This window comes from Ranitomeya imitator, chromosome 5, assembly GCF_032444005.1.
Source record: "Ranitomeya imitator isolate aRanImi1 chromosome 5, aRanImi1.pri, whole genome shotgun sequence".
In the NCBI taxonomy this organism is placed as follows: domain Eukaryota; kingdom Metazoa; phylum Chordata; class Amphibia; order Anura; family Dendrobatidae; genus Ranitomeya; species Ranitomeya imitator.
Window position 1 is genome coordinate 589,151,903 of NC_091286.1, and position 14,679 is coordinate 589,166,581.

The window sequence follows — 14,679 nt, forward strand, 5'->3', positions numbered from 1 at the left end:
ATCTGGTGCAAAGTTGAGGAATATGAAGAAACTTTAAGTTGGTCCTGCGTGAGATCTACAGAAGATAAATTTAGAACATTGTTCCTGTTGTCATGGGCTACATCATCTTCCTCCGGCAGTGGTCATGCCTGTGTGGCTTCATATGCTTTCGCCCACCACATCTTGGCTGTTTTTTGGTTGTCTAAATTTTTTGGAGTTATGATAGTAAGACACACACTAGGTAAAGAATCATTATAGTCTAGCTCATGGTAAATTGTATCGGATAATTCACATTCCGAGGAACCAAAGCTGACATGGGCTTTGTTTGGAGAGTTGCAATGTGGATTATGTCTTTTTAAGATTGATTTAGGCGTGTGTTCGTTTCAGGGCTGCACTGGCCATCTGGAAATTCTGGCAAATGCCAGAAGGGCCTGTTTGGTCATGGGCCGCCTTGTCTGCTACATTGTTAACAGAATCGGTGTTCTCAATATACCCATACTGTTAAGAGTTGTGATGGAGCACAATGTTGCTGACTCCATCACTTATCCCAGCAGGCCATCATTAGAAATATTGGTCTTATAGTAAATCTTCCTTTCCTCCATCCAGGGTAATATTAGTAATATATCCCATCTGGTTCATGGGGAAGGAGACAACATGGGCCTGTGTGATTTCAAATGCCAGGACTGAATTTCAGCCCCAGTCCGTACCTGGTTTGGTTTCATGCCACCTCCCGCATTCATACACTTGGTTCAGAGCACAATTCAGAGCACAAGTGTCTCTTTGCATGATTTGATCTTCCAATTTAGATATAGAGAGGTCCATTTTATTTTTCATAGACTCATATTCCACATCTCATTTATGTTGATCCAATAATAATAATTTAATGTCGTTAATTTCCACTTGGATATTCATAAGCTTGAACTCTTCATATTTAATAATCAAACGCATTAGGTTCAAAGAACATGTTGAAAGTATCTGGTTCCACTCATCGGTGAATTTCTCAGAATATACCATAGCTGGGATTTTCTTAATTCAAAGTCCCGTAGGAACCATATCTATATCAACATAGTTCTGTAATGTAGTTTCATCCCGCCATGTTTTCATCTCTGAAATCATTGATTTTTCCAATTTCCTCACATTATCCATCATGGATGGAATTAATCATTGGATCCTCTGCAGGAGGTTTGGAAAACACGTGAGCCACTTTGCGTGCCCTGTCCTGCATTTTTGTAGCTTGAATTGGGAGGTCTGTCCTTGTAGGGGGCACTTACAAAGTGCCCACCTGATCTAATAAACTGCAAGCTGGCATGGTGCAACACACGTATCCAGTACAAGCCTTATCTCTGTGCATCTGTAATACTAAACAATACCCCCTGCTCGGGAATGTTAGTTGTTTGAGTAGTTGTTCATCAGCATTTTGCACGAGTGTTGACTTTGACATTTACATTTGAACTTATGATAAATGTCTTGCTTGCATAAATAATTGATCAAGTGCATGACTTAAACACATTTTCAACCATATTCCATCTAATTGGAAAAAATGTTCACTCTAGTTATTTTCTCAATAAAGCTTTATAACTATCAAAGCTTCAAACCTTCTACAAAGGATTTAAAACATATAATTGTAATTACCTGCCGCCACCACTAGTTGGAGACTATTGCACTTTTTTATTTATTGAACTCAATAATAAGACTGCAAATTGCTGGCTCGTGAGCTCCATCTAGTGGTGGCTGTAAACATCATGGCTGTCTTTTATATCTACTGAATATCATGCAGGGGATTTAGAGCTGTATATGACAAAAACTGAGTTTTAACCCTTTAAAAGATAAAGATAAAGCTTATTATACTGTACAGGCAGTCCAATTTGTTACTATAGAGAGGAAGTAGCTGGTCAGAAAATAGGTAGAGTTTTGTTGGATAAGCTTCAGTATAAACTGTATTTTATTCTTTGAAATATATCTATGAGTCCAATGGGCGGTCCTACTACTGACTTTGCATACATACTCAAGCAGGGAAGACTGTCAATCACTGAGAAGGACTCAGGACTCATATTATGCACACACCATATTGTGCAAACACCATATGGTGGCAGGCCAAGCGGCTGCTATGGGGCCTGTTAGCCAGGAGGGTGCCAACGTCGACAATGAGCCCCCTTGCCCGTCATAGCACGTTCAACTGTATCGGTATCCTGGATGCCGATACAGTTGAAAGCAATGATGAAAGAGGGAGCATCTGCTGACCCTTCCTCCATCATTCTTCCTCGGCATCTCAGGGCAGTGGGTGCAGTGATGTCACTACATGGCGCCCGCTGCGCTGAGTTGTGCAGCGCTTCAGAAAGTTTGCTACAGAGACCGGAGCAGCTAGGAAATAAGGAGAAGAGGTGAGTATTGTTATTTTTTTAATCACTGAAAATATTGCAGTGGGCATAATACTGTATGTAGAACTAAGGGGAATGCATTATACTATATGGAGGACTATGGGGCCTGTTATACTATATGGAGGGCTATGTGGGGGTTATTATATTTGGAGGTCTATGTGAGGGTCATTATAACATTTGAAGGGATATTTTGGGGGCATATTCATTTAGAAAAAGCAACAAAGGATATGTCAAAGCAAAGTAGATAAAAAAGGGAGGGACTAACCATCTTAAGGGGCTACAGATGAGACAATGGCACTCACCCCGATAAAGATCTACAGTGGGGAAAATAAGTTTTTGATACACTGCCAATTTAGCAAGTTTTCCCACTTTCAAAGAATGGAGAGGTCTGTAATTTTAATTGTAGGTACATTTCAACTGTGAGAGACAGGATCCTAAAATAAAGTACAGTAAATCACATTGTATGATTATTACATAATTAATTTGCATTCTTCTGCATGAAATAAATATAAGTATTTGATCATCTACCAACTAGCAAGTATGCTGGCTCTCACAGACCTGTTAATTTTTATTTAGGAAGCCCTCCTATTTTGCACTCATTATCTGTATTCATTGTGCCTCTTGAACTCGTTACCTGTACTATAGACACCTGCCAACACGCTCAGTCACATCCCAACCTTTCCATCATGGCCAAAACCAAAGAGCTGTCCAAGGATACTAGGGACGATATTATAGACCTGCGATAAAAATTACAAACACCAGAAATTTCAATGAATAAAATGGATGTTTTAATAAAACTTTTGAAACAAAAATAAAATGTCTATGAATCTGATTGACTCCTCCTGCTCTCTAACATCCTGCCTGAAGATCAGATACTGTTTCCATCATGACAAATAATCAGCACAGAATTTTGGACCTAAAATAAAAAAAAAATGCTAAAAGGCAGAGATTTACTTAAATCACGTTTGATAGAAAGTGCATGTGGCTTACAAATAGTTTAAAGGGTAAATATACTATATTTCAAGTACTTTTTCAGAAAAAATCTGTTCTGTTTGTATGCATGAGAAATGATACTATTTCTGGCCATTATGTGTTTTTATTCTGCATTTTACCTGTTTTCCACTTTGCCGACTTTATCAGTAATTTGCAATTGGCGATGAGTTTATGGCTGAAGACTAAGAATAATAATAACAATAATAATCTTTATTTATATAGTGCCAACATATTCTGCAGTGATTTGCAGTTTAAACTAGGTGCTATGAAAAAAAAAGGAAGAAAAGGATCCACATGGCGGTATGGTGTAACTGTATTTCACATGATTGAAAAAGTTGTCCAGACAATTAAAAACCATGTATGTCAGAATGGGCAATGGTTTTTAATTGTCTGGACAACTTTTTTCAATCATCTAATATATAAAGCTGAGTGTGTGTGTGTGTATGTGTGTATGTACGGGATTGGCATCTGCACCGTCGCAGCTACAGCAGGAAGCGGAAAAAATGCCACATGCACAAAAGTTGCAACACATGCAAAAGATGCCTCCCACAAAACTTGCACATACTCAAAACACACCACACATAAAACTCGCCATGCGCAAAACTCACCATGCGCAAAACTTGCTGCACACAACTTGCTACACTAACCTGTCACATGTAACTCGACACACAAAAAGTTGCTACACGCATGTCGCCACACAAAACTCATCTCACAAATGTCACTACATGCATGTCACCACACGCAACTCAACACACACAACTTGACACATGAAACTCGCCCTAAAACACACACAAGTCTGGTATTATCCTTCAAAAATAAAAATCTGATTAATAAGCAAACAAACTACAAGAGCAACAAATGTACCATATAGGAAATACGGCAGCTGTCAGTCACATGACCTGTCTATTATGTGTATGTGTGAGCTAATATATACTGCCAGGGGGAGGGCTTCCTGTTGGCTGGGGATTTATCAGGCTGCCAATAGCGAAGGACTGCGTGTCTGAAACGCGCGTCGGGGTGCACACTACCTTGCCGCTGGCAGCCTGGGAACATTCCCTTGACTTATTGTAAGTAATTGGCATCTCCATTGCATCTGCACATAGCACTTTTTATTCAATGAGTTCTCTTGCTTGTATTTTGCAAAAAATGTTCCCTTGGTGGTGATTAATCTGTCGCACACAGCACTTTACTCTGTTTTATTTTCACTATGATCTTTTGTGATTTTTCGTGAGATTTTTTGAGATTTTTTTGTGATATTGATGCATATCCTTATATATCACTGGCACACACTGGTTTTTATATATATATATATTTTTTTTATTTACCCCTGGTGTGCATACGTGATAGACTGCCATCTTACCCTGTGGTATATTATGAGGATTTGGCTTGCCTTGTTATTTGCGGCTTGAATTGTGCACATTTTCTTGGAATTTATCTATATATTAAAAAAAAATGTATATATTTTTTTAAATGTTTGTCACTATTGCTATTAAATAAATAAAAATTGATTTTTATACTACAAATATTCTCTGTCACGTTCTCATTGGTTCGGGTTTCTGTGTTGGGAGCTCTGTTCTCCTAATGTAGAAACTTGAGTATTCTGGTAGCGTGGGGCAATGAACAGACATAGACTGGTTTCTTTAGTGCAAAAAGTGTATTTGTACAACAGCAAATAACACACAAAACAATATACTGATAACCCGCAGTGACCTGCAATCAAACAAGTCCTTGAAACATATTCAGCAAAACGGCAGAAATCTTAAGACAGAGTCCTCAGCAAGGTGATCAAAAGGTGAGTGTGACTGGTGACGTGGTGCGGATCAAAACCCTGGCGGTGCAGAAAGAGTTAAATCCAGGTATGTAGTAAACACAGGGAAGTCCAGAACAAGTCCTCAGGTTAATCCCTGGTATGACATGAACACGGGTAAATCCAGAAACTAGTTCACAAGCTGATCTCAGATGTGGCGGAAACACGGGAAGTCCAGAAACAGGTTCACGTAAAAGTATTATTCTGGTGTTGGTTCCAGCAGCTCCCACCAGGGGGAGTAATGAAGGATTAAGTAGCAACACTGTAAAATATTAATATATCAATAATAAAAATATTGAAGATTATTTAACATATATACAGAGTCTAACTAGTGAGCATAGACTCTGGGTAGTGTGTGTCCGAGTTATTATGAGGATCTTGGCCTATACATCTGTTGTTTGTATGTCATAAGGTAAAGGACACTTGTCAGAACTGTCAAAATGTGGCTATATGGAGATGACAAATGATCCTTTTAAAGGTCACAAGCAATATGTTTAGACATTTTAAAATTAGGTAATGTACAAACTAATATGCATATTCTGCAAGTTACTAGCGTTCTTCTAATATGGTGTAAGTTATGAACATAGCGATAGGTCACCATATGTGGTTACGAGGTAGAAAAATAGTAACCAATGTCAGTCTATGAATCAAAACAGTATATAAAGGAGGCCCGGCTCGTCTTCTCCAGATCTCTCATTCCTTTGGAATCTCCACATGGACCACTATAGGGAGAAAAATACTTTATCTAAAAAACTAATTAACGCTGCCAAAAAGGAAACAGAGAAGCACATTGCTAAGGAGAGTAAAACTAATCCCAAACTGTTCTTCAACTATATCAATAGTAAAAGAATAAAAACTGAAAATGTAGGCCCCTTAAAAAATTGTGAGGAAAGTATGGTTGTAGATGACGAGGAAAAAGCTAACATATTAAACACCTTCTTCTCCACGGTATTCACGGTGGAAAATGAAATGCTAGGTGAAATCTCAAGAAACAATGAAAACCCTATATTAAGGGTCACCAATTTAACCCAAGAAGAGGTGCGAAACCGGCTAAATAAATCTCCGGGTCCGGATGGCATACACCCACGAGTACTAAGAGAACTAAGTAATGTAATAGATAAACCATTATTTCTTATTTTTAGGGACTCTATAGCGACGGGGTCTGTTCCGCAGGACTGGCGCATAGATAAATCTCCGGGTCCGGATGGCATACACCCACGAGTACTAAGAGAACTAAGTAATGTAATAGATAAACCATTATTTCTTATTTTTAGGGACTCTATAGCGACGGGGTCTGTTCCGCAGGACTGGCGCATAGCAAATGTGGTGCCAATATTCAAAAAGGGCTCTAAAAGTGAACCTGGAAATTATAGGCCAGTAAGTCTAACCTCTATTGTTGGTAAAATATTTGAAGGGTTTCTGAGGGATGTTATTCTGGATTATCTCAATGAGAATAACTGTTTAACTCCATATCAACATGGGTTTATGAGAAATCGCTCCTGTCAAACCAATCTAATCAGTTTTTATGAAGAGGTAAGCTATAGGCTGGACCACGGTGAGTCATTGGACGTGGTATATCTCGATTTTTCCAAAGCGTTTGATACCGTGCCGCACAAGAGGTTGGTACACAAAATGAGAATGCTTGTTCTGGGGGAAAATGTGTGTAAATGGGTTAGTAACTGGCTTAGTGATAGAAAGCAGAGGGTGGTTATAAATGGTATAGTCTCTAACTGGGTTGCTGTGACCAGTGGGGTACCGCAGGGGTCGGTATTGGGACCTGTTCTGTTGTGAATTCTGTGGCTGAATTCACTCCTGTGGTCACAAGTGGTACTGCAGCTTCTGAGCTTCCTCCCTCAGGTGTTCTGGTGAGCTCGTTGGCTGCTTTGTTATTTAACTCCACCTGATTCTGTCTTCCTTGCTCCTTGTCAATGTTCCAGTGTTGGACCTGAGCTTCTGGATCTTTCCTGTGGCCTGCTGCTCTGCTTAGATAAGTGTTTCTTTGCTTTTGTTGCTACTTTTCCTGTCCAGCTTGTCTATTCGTTTTTGCTGGAAGCTCTGAGACGCAAAGGGTGCACCGCCGTGCCGTTAGTTCGGCACGGTGGGTCTTTTTGCCCCCTTTGCGTGGTTTTTTGCTTTAGGGTTTTTTGTAGACTGCAAAGTTCTCTTTGCTATCCTCGCTCTATCTAGAATATCGGGCCTCACTTTGCTGAATCTATTTCATCCCTACGTTTGTCTTTTCATCTTGCTAACAGTCATTATATGTGGGGGGCTGCCTTTTCCTTTGGGGTATTTCTCTGAGGCAAGTCAGGCTTGTTTTTCTATCTTCAGGCTAGTCAGCTCCTCAGGCTGTGCCGAGTTGCATAGGTAGTGCCAGGCGCAATCCACAGCCGCCTTTAGTTGTGTTTAGGATAGGTTCAGGTATTGCGGTCTACAGAGATTCCACGTCTCAGAGCTCGTTCTATTGTTTTTGGGTTATTATCAAATCACTGTATGTGCTCTGATTGCTGGCACACTGTGTCACTGGATTGCCTACATAACACTGTTCTCTTCAACATATTCATTAATGATCTGGTAGAAGGTTTACACAGTAAAATATCGATATTTGCAGATGATACAAAACTATGTAAAGCAGTTAATACAAGAGAAGATAGTATTCTGCTACAGATGGATCTGGATAAGTTGGAAACTTGGGCTGAAAGGTGGCAGATGAGGTTTAACAATGATAAATGTAAGGTTATACACATGGGAAGAAGGAATCAATATCACCATTACACACTGAACGGAAAACCCCTGGGTAAATCTGACAGGGAGAAGGACTTGGGGATCCTAGTTAATGATAAACTTACCTGGAGCAGCCAGTGCCAGACAGCAGCTGCCAAGGCAAACAGGATCATGGGGTGCATTAAGAGACGTCTGGATACACATGATGAGAGCATTATACTGCCTCTGTACAAATCCCTAGTTAGACCGCACATGGAGTACTGTGTCCAGTTTTGGGCACCGGTGCTCAGGAAGGATATAATGGAACTAGAGAGAGTACAAAGGAGGGCAACAAAATTAATAAAGGGGATGGGAGAACTACAATACCCAGATAGATTAGCAAAATTAGGATTATTTAGTCTAGAAAAAAGACGATTGAGGGGCGATCTAATAACCATGTATAAGTATATAAGGGGACAATAAAAATATCTCACTGAGGATCTGTTTATACCAAGGAAGGTGACGGGCACAAGAGGGCATTCTTTGCGTCTGGAGGAGAGAAGGTTTTTCCACCAACATAGAAGAGGATTCTTTACTGTTAGGGCGGTGAGAATCTGGAATTGCTTGCCTGAGGAGGTGGTGATGGCGAACTCAGTCGAGGGGTTCAAGAGAGGCCTGGATGTCTTCCTGGAGCAGAACAATATTGTATCATACAATTATTAGGTTCTGTAGAAGGACGTAGATCTGGGGATTTATTATGATGGAATATAGGCTGAACTGGATGGACAAATGTCTTTTTTCGGCCTTACTAACTATGTTACTATGTTACTTAATTTGTGTGTTATGGACTTGTGAACTTACTTTTCTTCATTTTTGTAAATCAGTTTTTGAATGGACATTAAACAAGATTTGTTTCATCCACACAATTCAATATTGCTTTCCTTTCGATACTCACCGTATTCTTACTTGGAAAAGTAAGGAAGAGTTATTTTTTCTAACAAACACACAGTCCAGAAACACAGTTCTTACCAGGAGGAGTGAACCAAGGGTTAAGTTCCAAAGTCAACAGACTAAAGATAACATGCAGAGAATGTCCAGAGCCACTGGTAGAAGCACACTAAGAACAAGCGGCTAACAAGCAGCTTGGCTGAAGGGGAACGGAAGCAGAATACTCCAGCAAGGAAGCTGACACCTGAGCGGGGTTTTAAACAAACGAGCAGGAAGTAGGGCAGACAAAAACAGCAAACTCATTCTTAACAAAGGGCAAGTTCATTCACAAGGTGTCTTGGAAAACCCAGATACTGACAATATGTAGGATGTGTGGTGTGCTGGAAGCCGGCGGCTGTGGCTGTAACTGCGCTCTATAAGAGAAATGAATAGTCACTGCCAGTGCCATGACTATTCATTTCTCTTTAGCAGCTTGCACAGCTACAGCCACAGCCGCCTTCTCCTGCCTCTGTGACCCGCTGCTCCGCCGCTCCCCCTCCCCATCATCTTTCTGTACCGTGACTCGTGTATAAGCCAAGGGGGGTGTTTTCAGCACAAAAAAATCTGATGAAAAACTCAGCTTATACATGAGTATATGTGTTATATTACATAGTTTTTGATAATTCCTTGTTCTATTGATTTATAGAAAGCACCACTCCAGTGATTTTTTTATTGCACTGCTGGACTGGTGCTACTAATTTTAGTTCCTTACACTTCATTTGATAGTTACCAGCCTCTGTCTTCATCTATTATCTATGACGCTCCGAACTCCCCAGCAGGTTGCGACCTGTCACATCACTCCAGTGTTTGATGGGCGAATCAGTAATCACAATTTAACGTAAGTCTATGAGAGCAAGACTGAGGCTAATAGAATCATTGCAAGCTTGGGATTATTACCTCTGTATTCTGGTCACATTGCAAGCTTGGGATTATTACATCTGTATCCTGGTCAGTCAGAAGCTGTGACCACATAATGGTGGACCAAAGCAGCCCTAGGAAGAACCGAAGACAGCAGGTGGTAAGTATAATACTAGGTGCATGGACCCTATCTTAGTAGCACCACTCCAGCACTGCAATAAAACAAACACTGTAGTGTTGCTTTAATAGCATAATGTCAATTCAAAGGGGTTGTACCGAGATTGTAAGTTATCCCTTTTTCATGCACTATCCATATCCCTTTACCCATACTTGTTTACTCTAACCCTTACTGTAATGGCAGGAAAGACCTTGGTGTACCTACCTAGGCTTGCACAAGATTGGTCTTCCTACAGAACATTCATTCATCAACTCGCCATGGTTCAAAATCAAACTGAAGGCCGTTAAAAGAACCCTTACTGATTCTGAGATTGCATTATGCAGAACTCCACCTGAAAGGAGCAGAGGTTGAGAATGTACACATCTGCCTCAAGTATTTCTTATGGGACAGCTCAAGCACTTCAATCAGCAATCTGCTCGATTTAGATGTTAACTTTTTCTGCCGATGCCGGTACAAACACTTTGAAGATGTCAATGGGAGATAAAAAATGAATTATGCTATATGTTTGCATGCATACATATACTGTATATATATATATATATATATAGATAAAGAAAAATGAGTGCAGCACAACGCTCACCAATGGGTGCCAGGCCTCCTAGAAAAGACCGTCCTCATGTCCATCCAAGTAATATGCTAGGCAAAAAACGGAAGGCAGCACTCCAATAGGTAATGAAGGTGAAAAAAGCTGTGAAGTTTATTTCAGACCCACATCTCGCGACGGGTGCCATTACTACAGGTAATGAGTGGAGGAAAGAGGAGACTCTTAAAGAAGAAGTTACAGGTCTGTGAGAGCCAGAAATCTTGATTGTTTGTTTCTGACCAAATACTTATTTTCCACCATAATATGCAAATAAATTGTTAAAAAAACAGACAATGTGATTTTCTGGATTTTTTTTTCTCAGTTTGTCTCCCATAGTTGAGGTCTACCTATGATGTAAATTACAGACGCCTCTCATCTTTTTAAGTGGTGGAACTTGCACTATTGCTGACTGACTAAATACTTTTTTGCCCCACTGTATGTCTTATATTCTAGGTTCTTCAAAGTAGCCACCTTTTGCTTTGATGACTGCTTTGCACACTCTTGGCATTCTCTTGATGAGCTTCAAGAGGTAGTCACCGGGAAAGGTCTTCCAACAATCTTGAAGGAGTTCCCAGAGATGCTTAGCACTTGTTGGCCCTTTTGCCTTCACTCTGCGGTCCAGCTCAGCCCAAACCATCTCGACTGGGTTCCGGTCTGGTGACTGTGGAGGCCAGGTCATCTGGCGTAGCACCCCATCACTCTCCTTCTTGGTCAAATAGCCCTTACACAGCCTGGAGGTGTGTTTGGGGTCATTGTCCTGTTGAAAAATAAATGATGGTCCACCTAAACGCAAACCGTATGGAATAGCATGCCACTGCAAGATGCTGTGGTAGCCATGCTGGTTCAGTATGCCTTCAATTTTGAATAAATCCCCAACAGTATCACCAGCAAAGCACCTACACACCATCACACCTCCTCCTCCATGCTTCATGGTGGGAACCAGGCATGTAGAGTCCATCTGTTCACCTTTTCTGCATCGCACAAAGAGACGGTGGTTGGAACCAACGATCTCAAATTTGGACTCATCAGACCAAAGCACAGATTTCCACTGGTCTAATGTTCATTCCTTGTGTTCTTTAGCCAAAACAAGTCTCTTCTGCTTGTTGCCTGTCCTTAGCAGTGGTTTCCTAGCAGCTATTTTACCATGAAGGCCTGCTGCACAAAGTCTCCTCTTAACAGTTGTTGTAGAGATGTGTCTGCTGCTGGAACTCTGTGTGGCATTGACCTTGTCTCTAATGTGAGCTGGTGTTAACCTGTGATTTCTGAGGCTGGTGACTCAGTAAACTTATCCTCAGAAACAGAGGTGACTCTTGGTCTTCCTTTCCTGGGGCAGTCCTCATGTGAGCCAGGTTCTTTGTAGCGCTTGATGATTTTTGCCACTGCACTTGGGGACACTTTCAAAGTTTTCCCAATTTTTCGGACTGACTGACCTTAATTTCTTAAAGTAATGATGACCACTCATTTTTCTTTACTTAGCTGCTTTTTTCTTGCCATAATACAAATTATAACAGTCTATGTCTATTCAGTAGGACTATCAGCTGTGTATCCACCAGACTTCTGCACAACACAACTGATGGTCTCAACCCCCATTTATAAGGCAAGAAATCCCACTTATTAAACCTGACAGGGCACACCTGTGAAGTGATAACCATTCCCGGTGACTACCTCTTGAAGCTCATCAAGAGAATGCCAAGAGTGTGCAAAGCAGTCATCAAAGCAAAAGGTGGCTACTTTGAAGAACCTAGAATATAAGACATAATTTCAGGTGTGTCAAGTATATAATTCCACATGTGTCAATTCATAGTTTTCATGCCTCCAGTGTAAATGTACAATTTTCATAGTCATGAAAATGCAGAAAAATCTTTAATTGAGAAGGTGTGTCCAAACTTTTGGTCGGTACTGTATATATATATATATATATATATATATATTTTTTTTTTTTTTTTTTTTCCTATGCAAGCTTATTGTGCAAATATAAGTTGTGCATATACCACACAAATACATATTGTTTGTACATAATCTATATTCTCATGATATATTTGCATGATAGGAGGGAGATCTAAGTTTCATTTTAAACTTGACTTACCTTTGTACTTTTGAAATGTGTTGGAAATAGTCTTATTTGGTCTTTGAGAAAACCAATGATACTGACCTCTATCCTCTGATTCTTCTCTTCTTAGTAGATCTGTCTGCTCTAATTGATTAGAGTCTGGCAGATTTGCCTCTCTAATAAGTTTGATTTGTCTATGATCCATGGAGGGATCCATATCTGTAAGGAATCTCCTGAGGCAATCTGAGGCAGATAAACATTAATGGAATTCCTTATCTAGCTGCCAACTGAAAGAAGGTCAATGTGAAAGCTCTAGGAAAGGATTAACGGGAATACAGGATTGCTATAGTAACTTATTAACCTATGATGTTAGATGTCAAGGTCCTAAAATGTGAATAAATATATTTCAAGATCACATCTAATTGTGACTTTTTTCCATAATTTCATGCTTGCAGCACTGTTCCTATTGTAATGCATTCAGCAGATACCAACCTTAACCTCATTAAGAGGGCCTGTCAACATAAAAATGCAGTCCAACATGAGGGCATCATGTTATATAGCAGGGGCAGTGTAGAACACGGATATATAATTTTGAGAGAAAATATTCAGTATAACTTGAGTATCTATCATTAAATCCTCTGTTTTTTGGTGGATTTTGATCCAGTGAGAGGTCCTGGAAATGACTGAGAGCAATCTCTGTATGCATTCTTAAACAAAACAACAATCTCAAAAATTGCAGAGGTTTGAATAATGAAAACACTGGTTACAATGAATCTTTCCTCACAAAACTATATATCAATCTGCTCAGTTCCCCCTGCTCTATAGCATGATGCCAGTAGATTGGATGGCATTTTCACTGTGACAGGTTCACTTTAAGAGTAAATTGACATTGATCTTAAAATAACACTCTGTTAGGGCTAGCGGAACGCACCAAATAATTAAATAGATACAATAAGGTGCGTTCGCAGCCCGGGGTCCACCGTGCAGAGATGGAACCTGCTGCTAAGTAATGACTGACTATATGGTGGCACAATGAGGATACACACATGGGTTAACCTCACCCTGTATGAAGAAAGCGATCCCTGTTAAGTCACAGGGTCGTGGTACCGCACAGAGAGCGCAAGCAAGGAACCACAGAACTCTATCCCAGGACACAGGATTAGAGTTAGTGTAGACCTCTTGCGATCGACACCACAATTGGGGTATCAGAGGAAACTAATATGCACAGAAGTGCATGCTGTGCCACACTAGCGGACGCCACAAACCACCCAGACTTGGGTAAGGTAAGCGCTCTAATAGCACACGGCGCTGCACTGGCGGTCACAGCAGTTAGACGCTGTTTCGTGCGTTAAAGCTGTGAGTTCAGCCGGGCGCTAGATTGCAGCCATACACCTTGTGCGAACAGTCATACACAAGGGATGGGTTTTTTAAGGAACGACTTGCACTCATCAACACACACACAATTACAATTGTATACTAGCGCAAGGCTGTGTGGTCATGCGAAGCTTATATAGCTGCAGCACGTTCAGGACCTTCCAGTAAAGGACCAATGGGAAGCTGCCACAGAAGTTTAGCACCTTCAGGACCTTCGAATAAAGGACCAATGGGATCTGCTGCAGTATCTGAGCATGTGACCCCCGACCTCCAATGGGAGGTCATCCCGTGGGCATGCTCAGAAAGGGAAAATCTGGACTTAGTCCCAGAAAGACCTGCTCGCTGCTGAACATTGCTGGCTACAAGAACAGAGCCTGGAAGGGCAGTAGTAACCAGTCGTCCAGTATTAGCCTGAGCTAGACGCTGGGACCGACGTCTCCGCTGAGCAGACTCCACTGTGGCTGGAGAAGAATGGGAGACCGCAGCGGAGATGGTTCAAGATTCCCCCTGTGCAGAAGCAGGAACTCGACAACAAACACACTCCCATTAAAATGTTATTGGTTAAACCTACAGAAATGTGTATGTAGTGTAGTGTACTGTTGTGAATTCTGTTGTCGGGCTCCCTCCTGTGGTCATGAATGGTACTTCGGCTGGTTCTGTCCATGGACTTCCTCTGGTGGGTGTTTCTGAGTTTCCTTCCACAGGTGACGAGGTTAATTCGTTAGCTGGCTGCTCTATATAACTCCACTTAGATCTTTGCTCCATGCCACCTGTCAATGTTCCAGTATTGGT